Source organism: Protopterus annectens, chromosome 2.part0 (assembly GCF_019279795.1).
Source record: "Protopterus annectens isolate FY-2018-M chromosome 2.part0, PAN1.0, whole genome shotgun sequence".
Taxonomy (NCBI): Eukaryota; Metazoa; Chordata; order Ceratodontiformes; family Protopteridae; genus Protopterus; species Protopterus annectens.
In genome coordinates this window covers 1,818,614,701-1,818,628,207 of record NC_056728.1, presented here as the reverse complement: position 1 = coordinate 1,818,628,207, position 13,507 = coordinate 1,818,614,701, and the positions used below count along the sequence as shown (strand labels likewise).

At 42.8% G+C, this 13,507-nt stretch overlaps 1 protein-coding gene across 2 annotated transcripts in view; it reads right to left on the bottom strand.

Moving 5' to 3' along the window:
* Positions 1-13,507, bottom strand: part of ELP3 (elongator acetyltransferase complex subunit 3) — a 1,566,942-nt gene that overhangs the window by 318,582 nt on the left and 1,234,853 nt on the right. The window lies entirely within an intron of this gene.

Sequence of the window (13,507 nt, the reverse complement as noted above, 5' to 3'; positions counted from 1 at the left end):
TGGTAAGCTGGTGATACTACAATAGGGAATGACTGAGAAACCAACAAGTTCATAGTCGCTAGGCATCTTAAACAAAGGAAGACACACTCATGAATGCAGAACCACTATCTCACCATAAAATGCACCAAATAATTGGCAACTAGGGCTTTACATAAAATGCCTCCATACCTCTCAACTTCTTAGCACAAGAGAGCTGGACAAAGCCTAAAATATTGGAAGGGGGGGGGGGCAAATGCTCCAAAAGAGGGACAGATTATAAATATTGCTCTTAAAGACTCAAAAAGTTGCTAAAATAACAGCATTTACCTTAGCAGACATTGCCTAAAGGAAATGACGACTGAAAATCAAATGTATGACATTTAATTATTTCAGTCTTTAGGGATTTTCCAGAAAACCACACATTTTATGAGGATGAGGTCAAAAATATGAGGCAAGAATCTGGACATTCTGCAAACATCTATACAGCTGAAAGATATGCATACCTCTCAACCTCTTAGTGCAAAAAATCTGCACAACGCTTAAAATAACATGGATGCAATGGCTAAGAAACAGGGACAGTTTGAAGTACAGTTTGAAGTAGTGCTATTTTTAACTTAGAAAGTTAAAAGAACAGTATTTGTAGTAGCACGTATTTTGTGAAGGATGCAAAGTTTAAAACTCATATACATATAATTTCGTGACTTCAGTCCTCCCTGATTTGCCAGAAAACCAAAAACTTTGAGAAACCGACAAAAACTATAATGCTCAATCTAGACACTTGAAAAGGTATGCTAAACACACACACACACACCAACTCTCATATAGCAACACACAGACACACATGCACATTCTCTTTCATACAGCAACTAACTAGTTTAAATTCCACACAGTCCTACTCTATTCTACTCTCTCATACAACACAGATGTGCACTGTTCTCTCTCATACAGAAACAAACGGAACCACCAAGTTTACATTACACACACAAACATACACACACACCCTACCTTCTCTCTGTTTGTCTGGTCTGCTTCGGGACACATTTAAAAATGCACTATATGCAATATTTTGTAAATATATAATCACAGATAAAGTGATTTTCCTACAGACTTTCACCATATCAGCAACACACATATACACGCATCTACTCTCACACAACACACATGCACACTCTCTCTCATGCAAACAGAACAGCTAAATTTAACACATACATACATATGCACACACTTCATACAGAAGTAAGTGGCTTAAATTACACTTACACACAAACACGCATACACTTACCTTCTTTCTAAACCAAATGACTACATGCAGACACACAGACTTTGCTTATTTCTTAAAAGAACTGCTAGTTTAAATTATGCGCAGGCCTGAAGAATGTATTTGCGTCCACGCTGGCATCATGACGCATGCATGTTAATGTTCTTCCTTAAGGTAACAGACTCGTGTACCGCAATTTTTTTTTTTTAGTGTCCGGGCCAACCTGCAGCTGTAAGTGGGAGGGCACTCACCACCTCTCACACTATGGTTCAGGCTTCCTGAACAGGGAGACTAAAAGAATGCAAATTTTTAAAATTAAAATAAATAAATATACACTTAAAAATAGCACCCTTTCTGAGGCCGACCTGTACGGTGCCCTAGGCAGTCACCTAGTTCGCCTATGCCTAAGGCTGGTCATGTTTGATACTTCTCTTACAGACAGATCCCTGACCACTGGGTCAACTCTTGGCAGAGTATTATCAACATGGTAATTAGCTGGGATTGTTGACTTTCCAAAGGGTACAATTATGCATTTCTTAGCATCGAGGTTAAGACCATAACTTTGGCACCATCTGTTAGTCAGAGATAATATTTCTTGAAGAATGTTAGTGTCTACGGGAGAGTCTATGATAACCCTCCAGCTTGCACTCATCTGCAAACCTAGTCAGCCATAAACCTTCAGAATTTGCTTCCATTTCAGAGAAATAAATGCCAAAAAGGAGCAGGCCCCGTACCAAACTCTGGGGGACTCTGCTAATAGCTGGCCTCTTGGTGGAGGTTGCCCCACCTATTTTGACCTCCTGGGTCCCATTAGTGAGCCATCTGGCTATCCAGTGGGTGATAAAAGGGTTTATACCTATATTAGTGAGCTTGTCTATAATGCCTGAGTGGGGTATTGTATCAGAATTCTTGTGCACAGGCCAATGCTTAGTAATCCTCTCAAAAAAGTCTGCAGATTTAATAGGTATGACCTTCGTTTAACAATGCCAAAATGTGATGGGTCCAGTGTTTGCAGGTTACCTATGTCCACATTTATCATATCCATGATAATTCTTTCCATGGCCTGACATATGAGGCTGGTAAGACTTATGGGCCTGTAGTTACCTGGATCAGTGGTCAGACCTCCTTAGTGCAGGGGAATGACTATAGCCATTTTCTATTCCTTGGGAACAAAATCTGATGGAAGGCTCCAGTTGAAAAGTGATTCAAGTGAACCAGGGAAGTCATGTTTCTTGCTATTAATTAAACATCCTGGGATGTTATCGGGGGCCACTGATGCAGTATTTTTGGCTTTGGAAAGCGCACTGATAACCTGTTCCTTAGTAATAATTGGGGGAATTGTGTTATGTGGTATTTCCTTTGGAGTATCGGAGGGGAGTGCGGGAGAAATTTGAGCTGAACCTGTCACCAAAAGGTTGGTAATGTCCTCCAGATCAGTGTGGGTGATGCCATTTACAATACGTTCTGCTCATTGTTTTGTATTACCTCTGAGGTTACGGACATAGCTGTAGAAAGATTTGTGGTTGTCCTTTGCCTGAGAAGCTATTTTTTTTTCAAATTTAGCCTCTGAAGTATTAAATAAACCTCTTAGATGCCTATATAGATTGGTCATGCGGCTTTTAGTATGTACAGCTTTATTCATTCTACGCTCAGTGAAGAATCTTTTTTCTTTTGTTATACAGCTAACTGATATTGTGATTCCACCAGGGTGACTTGTCTTTTGAGTTTGTCTTATTCTTAATACAAATGGGCATAGCTCACTCTATACAGCTATCAATATGATTGTACAGCAATTTTGTAAATAGCTCAGTGTATGATTTCGTATTTACTGGGTTTGGGGGTGCTTGGTATTTAGCCAAAGGTGCTGCTTATTAGAGAGAGGTTAGCCTTGGAATAGTTCTTAAAGGTTTATGGTTTCACTGGATCTACAGATTTAATTTTTATTTGAAGTAATATTGCCTTATGGCCAGATCTGACAAGGGAAATGTGAAGAGTGGGTAAAGATAGATGAAGGCTGCCAGCCTAGCCAGATAGAATTTTAATTCTGTCATTTATAAATACAAATGTAGGCTTGTTGTCTTAAATGTAAAGAAATACTGTTACATGTGGAACTGGAAATAAATGTGACAACAGTGCACTCTACTGATCAAAGTAAAGCATGTGGTGACCCTTTGGTGTAGACAGTGGTGTCGAAGGGTCTAGATAATTCTTTCTATTCTTTTAACCAAGATTTAAATTGCTAGATTTAAACATGCAAATGTATTTTTATTGCTCTGCTTCCTGACCAGCTGCAAGATAACAAAAGGAGATGTTAAGAATGTAAATGCAGTTCCTGTTAGCCTGGGAACCCAAGGAAGTGTGAAGAATGATGTAATGTGTAACTTGGGAACCCCAGGAAAGTGTGAAAAATGATGTAATGTGAATCAGAACTGCAATTTCAATTTAAACAGAGAGAACCAGAGATTATTAAGCATTTTTGTCTTGACCATCCAACTCATCAGCACTCTGCCTGTTTCATATGTAAGTTATCTTAGACTTGTGTTTTCTTTTAGAAATAGCTATGAACTAGAAAGATTAGACTTAAGTGTTTTTCTGTGATGTCAGAACTGTACTACTGAATTATTTTATTTATTACTAGCACTGTGTAGTAAGAAGTATTGTCTTGTGATTTTATTATTTATTATTAAATATTTTAAAACCTTTCAACTGTAGCTGTGTTGTGTAGAGATAATTTAAGCTCTAGACTACATTGCATATTTATAGTGATTACTGTACCAAGTCACTCCAAATAAGCCTGGACTGTTTAGTTATATTACCAACTGGATAATAATATTGCACAGTAATAATTGGACACCCTTTTAAGGGCATTTGAGTAGCTGATACATATTAGCTGGGTGGTGGCAGGTGGTACTACCGTATAGTCTGGGTAATAGGGGCACAGCTGGAGAACCTGCGCCAGCCTTTCCCAGGAGTGTCTGTGTGGTTATATAAACTCTTATCTCAAAGTGTGTGCGTCAGTTACTTGGGCAAGGACACGAAGCACTGGTTAGACAGAGAGGGTGCTGGAGGTTTTAGCTTGCTCAGCTAGGCTAACATCTGGACCCTATAGCTGTGCCAGTGGGGAGTCTTATTGGAGACCTGGAGAGCAAAAGAGCGACCAGCCCTGGACTGACTGTGATCTCTGTATGCTCTTAAGGGAAATTGCACTTTACTGTGTGTATTTATCCTTTCCTCAGATATGAGATGCCCTCTCTGGTGTTAGTGGTGAGGATTGAGGCTCCTTGATTGCTGGGCCAGGGGACGGGTGCCACAGGAAGATAATACGTTGAGTGAGGAACATCGCTCCCCCCTCCATGTTCATGAGCACAAGGTCAAGGATGTTTGGACCCCTGATAGGAGAATGGATGATGATGATGTAGATATTAAAGTTTAGGAATTGCTGGGCTTGTACATTAGTAGTAGTGTAGGATTCCCAATCTATAAAGGGGTAGTTGAGAAACCCCATAAATATTACATTGGATTGAATGGTGAGGGCTCTAATACATTGAGATAGGTAGTATAGATTTCCTGAGACATAGAGGGGGGCCTTGCGGTTGCAAGGATATGGTACAACACCCTGTTTATGGTAAGTTACACATTTTTCAGTGGGTCATACACTTCAACTAGTCTGGATGTGAGATTGTTTTTTATATAGACTAAGACTCCTCCACCTTTAAGTCAAAGTCAAAGTAAACTTTATTGTTAATCAGATATACACAGCAGTGCAAGCTGAACAAAACTGCGTTGCTTTGGTCCCTGTGCAAGACATAACAATGAACACATAGTTTGAATGAGAGTAAGACTAATGCACATACAGTAATAATTAAAATATTAACACAATAAAATACCACACTTGGACAGTAAGACATTAGACAGTATTATGCTAGTAGGTATTGCAAGACTGACTTCACATTGTGATTGCTTAGAATATTGCACTTCATCAGTTGTAGTACGATTTATTCTGATGTTCATATTGCACATGTATGGAACAGTGACTCACTCCTTACTATTGCTCATTCAAGAAGTAAAACATAAGAAATCAGGCTAAGTTTACCAGTTATTAAAGCAATTTGCCAGAGTGATTACTACAGCTGATAGATCAATATGTCACTTGCTATGAAGTAAGTTTTCACTGTCATGCCTGGCATTCAATTTCAGCAGCCTTATGGACAGAGGTAAGAAGCTACTGTTCAGTCTAAATGTTTTGTAGTATAAGCTGCAACACTGCCTGCCCAAGAAAAGGCAGAAGTACATGCCATGGGCAGGGTGAGTGGGATTGTTGATTATCTTCCTGGCCCTTCCCACACACTGAGTTTTCTTGCAGATTATCCATGGATGACTGCGAGGAATCAATGACTTTTTCCTCTGTCATCACTACCCTCAAGAGAGCCTTGCGGTCAGATGCTTTGCAGTTACCATACCAAACTATGATGTTATTTGAGAGAATGCTCTCAATGGTCTCCCTGTAGAAGGCTTTGAGGATGGACTGAGACAGGTTTGCCTTCATCAGTTTCCATAGGAAGTGCAGACGTTGTTGCGCCTTCTTCACTGTGTGGCTAATATGAGTCAACCAAGATAGGTCATCTGAGATGTGCTCCCCCACGGAGCTTGGTGTTTTTGACTCTTTCCACTGCCACCCCCTTAATTTCCAAAGGCTGATGCATCTCCCGAGTCCTCCTGAAGTCCACTATTAATTCTTTGATCTTGCTTACATTTAAGGCCAGATTGTTGCTGTCGCACCAGCCTATCAGATGCTTCACTTCATTCCTGTAGGCTGTTTCCTCACCATTTCTGACAAACTGTTTTGCAGTAGCTGGTCTAAAGGTATGACAGGCATTATAACCGTGCACTGTTGGGGTACTCTCCTGACTTTAAACCATGTCTCCATTACTATACAGATGTCTACAATCTCCAGGGAGCACAAGGTTTGCAAGGAGAGGAGTTTCTTTTTAAGACTTCTAGCATTGAGCAGTACCACTTTTGCAGGCCATATGAGCATAAAGCATACTAAAAGGTGGCTTGTACATGATTTTTATTAAACAGGGTCTGCAAATGATGTAACAATGAAGAACAGTGAAGAGTGCCAAAAAAGATATCACAGCTGGAGACAAAGCCAAGGCTGCTTTGATGCCTTTGCCTGTTATTAAGGAACTATTTCAGAGGTAGCTATGGATATTGTGGGACCTCTAAGCACCCCAAGTTCCACAGGTAAGAAATATATCCTGGTAGTGGTGGATTATGCCACCAGATAGATACCCAGAAGCTGTTGTTATGTCTTCTACTGAACCAGAGAAGGTGGCAAATGCTTTGCTAAACAGTTTCAACAGGGTGGGTTTACCTAGGGAAATACTGTTGGACAGGGGCACCACCTTTATGTCTGACCTGCTTGGCCTGTTTGTATGAATCACTGTGGAGGTAAAGCCTCTAAAGACTACATACTTACCAATAACAAATCGTCTTATGAAGAGGCTAAACTCTACACTGAAGCCCATGTTAAAAGCATTTGCAGACCAGTCCAAGAGGAATTGTGACAAATACTGCTCACATCATCTCTTTGCATATTGAGAGGAGACACAAGAATCTACAGGTTTTTGGTCCTCTGAGCTGCTACATGGTCATAGGGTATGGATATCCTTGAATTTAATTTGGAATAAGTTGGAGAGTGAATGTGTTTCCCACAAGACGTCTGTTGTGGAATATGTCATAATCGTCAGGACTATACTCGGAGAGCTCATGGGAATGATCTCAGAGCACCTGGCAAAGGCACAACAGCAACAAAACATCTGGTATGACAGCAGAGCCAGATCCAGAGTATTCTCTAGGGCAACAGGGAAATGCATTTACACCTGTTGAATACAACAAGCTGCAGGCAGATGGGGAGGGCTTTTTCATCACTGTGAAAAAGGTGAGTGAGGTAAATTACATGTCAGAATGATTAGGCAGGAGGCAAAAATACAGACTCTGCCATCTTAGTATGATAAAGCCCAATCATGACGAAGAGGAACCAGAGGAGGATCTGGAGACAGACCTCCTGGGGAAACTTGGTCAGATAACTCAGTGATTGTGTAACACTGTTTCAACTTCTAACTCCTAACAAGGGTTAGCAGAACCCAAGCAGCATTTTTTGCATGTTTTTACACCTGCTGTATGTTAACCATCAGTCCCCTTCCAGCCAGTTGCTTCACTCATTCCCTCCTCACTGGGGAATGAGTCGACAACGGGGACTCATCATTTAGACAGCCTTCAGAGTGGTTCACGTTCTTTTTCCTTTTCTCCCCAGCCCTACCTGGGCACACTCAACTAGGCACAGCGTTGTGGCATACGATGGGCCATCAGTAGAGGATACTCGCCCACTTCTTCAAGGACCAAGCCCTTCCCACTGGAGCATGAATAGTGGTCTTTCCAGTATCCAGCAATGAGACTGTACTACATAATGTGTGCCACAGGTTGCATGTGAACTCATCCCACCTCAGAAGAGGTGAGTGGACCATGTCACTTCATTTTTTTTTGTGTTTTCCATTGCTGGGACCACTAACTGAACCTCAGTAGAATAGGCGGAGTAAGGGCTCCATTCCTCTGTGCCATGGAGCCAGAAAATATTCAAGCAGTATTACAAAATTTGTGGACATGTTAATTGGTATGCAGGTCTGTACCTATTTAGTGGTGTATCGCGTTGGCATCAGACCCCAGTGGCCCATCAAACAATCCCCTTAAAGCCTAAAACAATTAAGCAAACTCAGACAAAAACTGCAGGACATGTTGAAACTGGATGTAATCCAGGAGTCCAACAGTCCCAGGGCCTCAACAGAGGTGCTCGTGCCAAGGAAAGATGGCAGCATCAGGTTCTGCACAGACTACACAAAACAGAACAGTCACATAGAGCCATATTCTTTACCTATGTCTGGGACAGATAAAGCCTTAGAGTAGCTATGTGGGGCTAAGTGTCTCACTACTATAGAAATTACCAAGAGCTACTGACAAGTGCCCTTCACACCTGCAGAAAGGGAGAAGTCAGCATCTTTATTAGTCAGTCTGGCTTGTAGTGAAGAAATCATTGTACAGATAGACATTTCTAAGGGATTGGTCTGCACTTAGCCAGGTTTCCTCAGAGGGAAATGAGCATCCCATTGTTTATTTAAGCGGAAGCCTTCAACCTAGAGTGGAATCATACACAGTAATAGTAAAGGAGTACATGGGCTTTGCAAAAGATACAACCCTATCTGTACAGCAGGAAGTTAGTTCACTGTGGTGACAGACCACAACTGTTTAAAATGATTATATAGAACAAGATGACAGAATGGAAAAACAGAATGCTTCTTGGATGGAGTTTAGCCTTGCAGTCCTATAACATGACTATCCAATAAAGAGGTCATTGGTTCATAGGTTTATACTAGGCTATCTGCCCTAAGGCATTTATAAGCCTAGCCCAAAGTTATGTGGCTCACGCCACCCCTTATGTTAGAAAGAATGTGCCCATTAGTTTGTTGTGCCTCTGTCCAGCAGTGACACAGAGATGATTCCCGGGGTAAACCTACGATCTCCCATCCACCGGTCAAGATTTCTCTTGAACAGAGCCAGCGAGGTGCTCTGCCTCACATGGACCGGGATTTTATTCCACAGCATGGGGAGTCTCTGGGTGATAAATCTATCCCTCCAGCATGTCCTATTTATATCCGTGCTAAGGTTTAAGTCACCTGCTCTAGTGGTTCTGGTGGATTTGATTTTTTGAGGTGGAGCATGTCCATTAATTCCGGGTTGGTCATGGCCTTGTATGTCAGGCACAGGTCACCTCTGAGCAGACGGTATGCAACTGAATAGAGTTGGAGTTTCTTCAGTCTGGCAGTATATGACAGGTTTTGGAGTCCCTTTATCCTTTTGGTGAGGAACTTTTGGGGTCTCTCCAATTGCTGCAGGTGTCGGGTGAGATACATCCCGAATGGGGCATTGTACTCGATCATTGGTCTGATAAGTGAAGAGTACAGAGGAACAATGACCTCACTTGATCTGGATGTGAATCCCTTCATGATCAGATGGGCAATGTAGAAGGTCTTTCGAACCACTTTAGCAATGTGAGTGTCAAACGAGAGGCCACTGTCAACCTGGGTACCCAGGTCCCTGATAACGTCTTCTGTGCTTAGTGGGTTGCCACCTATATGGTAGCTTGGGGTTACCTTGTTTTCCCCGAAGGGTATGATTATACACTTTTTTGCGTTTAACTTCAGGCCATGGTTCTGGCACCAGCTATCAGTTTCCGTGAGACCCCTCTGAAGGATGTCTGTGTCCGATGTACTATCCACTATGGCACCCAGCTTGCAGTCATCTGCAAACTTTGTCAGCCATAGTCCTCCTATGTTTGCCTGTACTTCTGAGAAGTAGATGCCGAACAATAGGTGGCCAAGGACTGAGCCCTGTGGGACACCACTTGTAACTGGCTTGGAGTCTGACATGGCTCCAGCAACTCTAACCCTGTGGGTTCTGTCCTTTAGCCAGTTTGCAACCCATCTTGTGACATATGGGTTTACATTTAAGCTGGTAAGTTTCTCTATGATACCCGAGTGGGGTATTGTGTTGAAAGCTTTTGCAAAGTCAAGGTAGGCTGTATGGACTGCCTTTCCCTCATCAATGGCCTTGGTAACTGTTTCGAAGAAGTTGACCAAGTTCAAAAGGCAAGATCTGCCCTTGACAAAGCCAAACTGGGTTGGGTCCAAGGTCTGCAAGTCCCCTATGTCCTTGTTTATGAGTTCCATTATGATCCTCTCCATAGCTTTGCAGACCAGGCTTGTTAAGCTTATGGGGCGGTAATTACCAGGGTCCGTAGAGGCACCGCCTTTCTGGAGTGGTACCACAGTTGCCGTACGCCACTCCTTGGGCACATATCCTGTGGTAAGGCTAAGATTAAACAGCTGCCTTATGTGTGGGTTTAGTTCTTCATTGAGTTCATGTAGCACACAGCCGGGGACACCATCCGGTCCCATTGATGCTGTGTTTTTAGCTTTAGGGAGAGCAGCTTTCACCTGCGCATTTGAGATGTCTGGGAGGCTACACTCTGTTGGGATAGTTATCTCTCCTTTTAGGGGGGAGAGGGGGGGTGAAGTTTGCGCTGAACCTGTCTGCCAGTAAGTTGGCAATGTCTGTGGGTTCAGTGATTTTTGTATCATTTTGGACTAATTCTGAGCATATCTGGGAGTTTCCACCCAGGTTTCTGACACAGCTAAAGAAGGCCTTATGATTGTCTTTTGAATCTATGGCAATTTTTTTCTCAAAGTTGGCCTTGGATGATTTTATGAGGGATCGTAGTTTCTTGCTAGTACTGATCAAAGATGCCTTCCCTTTTTGGGATTTTGCTCTATCATGTAATAGCTTTCTTCTCTTATTGTAAAGTTTGTTTATGGCTGGGGTCCACCAGACTGGACGTTTGCCCTTGGTGGAAAGAGTCTTGGTTTTATTTGGGCTTGCCTGATCCATGCAGTCCTGAAGGTGTTCATAGAAGGCATTTGTAAGGGCTTCCGCAGCTTGGGTTGTGGTTTCCATTGGCTCGGGGCCTTGAAGGATACCACACCTGTCTTGAGTAGTGTGAAGTTTGCTTTAGAGAAGTTCTTCACTGTGGTCTTTTTTGTTGGGGGGGGGGGCGGGATGTGGATTTCTAGTGAGATTAGTTTATGATCTGATCTCACCAAAGAGGGATATACTTCCGGTGTGGAGCATTTTGTCCCCATGTTTGTGATGATGAGATCTAGTATATTTTCTCCTCTTGTGGGGACGGTGACTAGTTGTTCCATGGCATTTGAATTTATGAACTCCAGGAACCTTTGGGCTAGAAAGTTGGGGCTTGAGTAATGTTCCCAGTCTATATTCGGGTAGTTGAAGTCACCCAATATGATGGTGTTTGGTGATACATTTATACCCTCCAGTGTCTTCAGGAAGGCTGTGTGGGTTTCCTGAGTTTGAGAGGGTGGCCTGTAGCATGCTACAAATTGTAGAGCAGTTTTGCCTATGGTTAATTGCACCTGGATGGTTTCCGATGCTTCATGCGTAGCCACCAACCTGGAGGTGTGGGTATCCTTGATGAATATGGATACACCCCCTCCTTTTGTGGTATGGTCCGGGTTTTGGGGCCGGCACGCATATGAGGTAAAACCTGATAGTGCCGGGGTGCTCTCAGGAGCCTTGAACCAGGTTTCAGTCACAGCACAGACATCAATGTTCTCCATACTGAGAAGGGCCTCGAGTGAGTGCATTTTGAGATTTAGACTTCTGGCATTGAGCAGCATTACCCTTAGTTTCTTCCCGTTTTTGTTTTCTAGGGTGGTAGGTTTAGAATTTGAGCCTTGCCTAAAAAAGGCACTATGGGGGTGGCAAGAGCCTTAGCCAATATCCAGAATCCCAGGGGTGACAGGTGCAAGCCGTCCCTTGCAAAGCAGCGTGGCTTGTCAAGCATGTCATCCCAAGCAGACAGACACTGGATCCCCTTTGAATGACACCGGAAATTAAGCCAATTGTTAAAGCTGATCATCTTGTCACTACATTGTGGCATCATTCGTGGTGAAGGAAGGATACTGCTCAGGGTCAGGGTCATACCTGCCTGGGCTACATAATCAGAGAGCTCCTCTATGTCTCTTTTCATGTAGTCCAGGGAGGTAGGTCTCAGGTCGTTCACACCAGCATGGACAATGACTGTGTCATACTTGTACTTGCCGTGGAGTGACCTGAGTGCTTGTGTTATGTGGCGGATTCTAGCGCCCGATAGGCAGCTTACCGTGACCTTCTCCTTGTTCAGCCTGGTGAGTGGGACGTCAGTGTGTCTGACTATGGAGTCACCTATGACAAGTATGTTTGGTGTTGTATTTGGCCTTAACGGGCAGTGACTGCTTTGCACACTGATTTTGTTTTTTATGTGTTGTTTGTGTGGTGTCTTGAGTTTGCAGTTGCTTGGGTGTCTGCTTTGGAGGCCTTTGCTGTTTAGGTAAATTTTTACTCAGAGCCTCCGAGTATGTCCTAGTGTGTTTATGTGTTTGATTCAGTGGTGTGGTTGAGTTATGTGAGACTTGTATTGTGGTGTGTGTAGTTGCCTTCTCCTCCTGCCTGGTCTTGCCAGTCCTGAGTTGAGAGAGCTCAGCCTCCAGTTTGGCTAAATAGCTGCATCTCTCGCAAGTGTTAGTGTTATGTGGGAGGAGGAGAGGGTTGTCCGTGTACATGAGGCAATTGTAACATTGCCTCAGAATTCCCAGATCCACCAACTGGGCAGGAGAGGACGCCAGCATCTGATCCTTCGACATGCTAGAAAGAATTATGAGATGGTATGAGACAGAAAAGAAGAGGGCTTAGCAGGGAAGTGGGCACTCCTGGGGAGTTTTGCAAGTGAGGGATTTGTATAATATAGGAGTGCTTGACCTGCAAAGAAAATGCTTATAAGACAAGGGATATGCTTTTAAGACAAGTGCTGAGCTTTTTGAGAAGAAAAAGCAATTAGGAACAAGTGCTGTGCTTTTTAGTGAAGGTGTAAACTGCTTAGGTTCCTAACAGAGCAGTTCTAAGGGAAAAATTGAAGAACAGACTTTATGGAGCCAGAAAAAGTTTAACCTTGTTAAACCGGCGCTGCCCGATGCTGCTCTAGTGGCAACTCCGCGCTAAATCGCGTTAAAGCACATTAAGGCGTGCTTGATAGCAGGGGCTGGAAAGAAGCGGGAATAGACCCAAAACGGACAATAAAACTACAGTTTCAAGTCAGTAACCACTCCTACGGGGGGCAGGGAAGCTGCTCAATGTTATTCACTGCCCCTGATCAACAGAGAGACTTTCCTTTAGCCCAAGCAAAAATGGCCTCACAGAAACTTACAAACAGTTCAGGAAACAGCAAGCCTGTAACTGAACTTTTTTAAATCTCAGAAAAGTGGGAAAAGAAGCAAGATTTTTTTTTTTTGTTTGTTTTTGTGTTTTCAGAGATAGCAGAGGTTCACAGGTAATATCAAGTTATAACAGTGCAGTAAATGACCCCACACAAGAATGCTAGGTCAAGGACAGAAAATATGCACGTTTTGAGAAAAAAACGATTTAAAATTAAGTGCAAACAGGAAATTCAGTAAACAACTTTTGGTTGTGCTCTAAATACAGCTACTAATGCAGAAATCAAGTTTAACAAGCCAGAAAATGCTCAAACTAGGCAGCTATGCAGAAAAACTTAGCAAATAAACAGAGAAAAAATACTTATAGATAATGGTAATGCAGATGGTC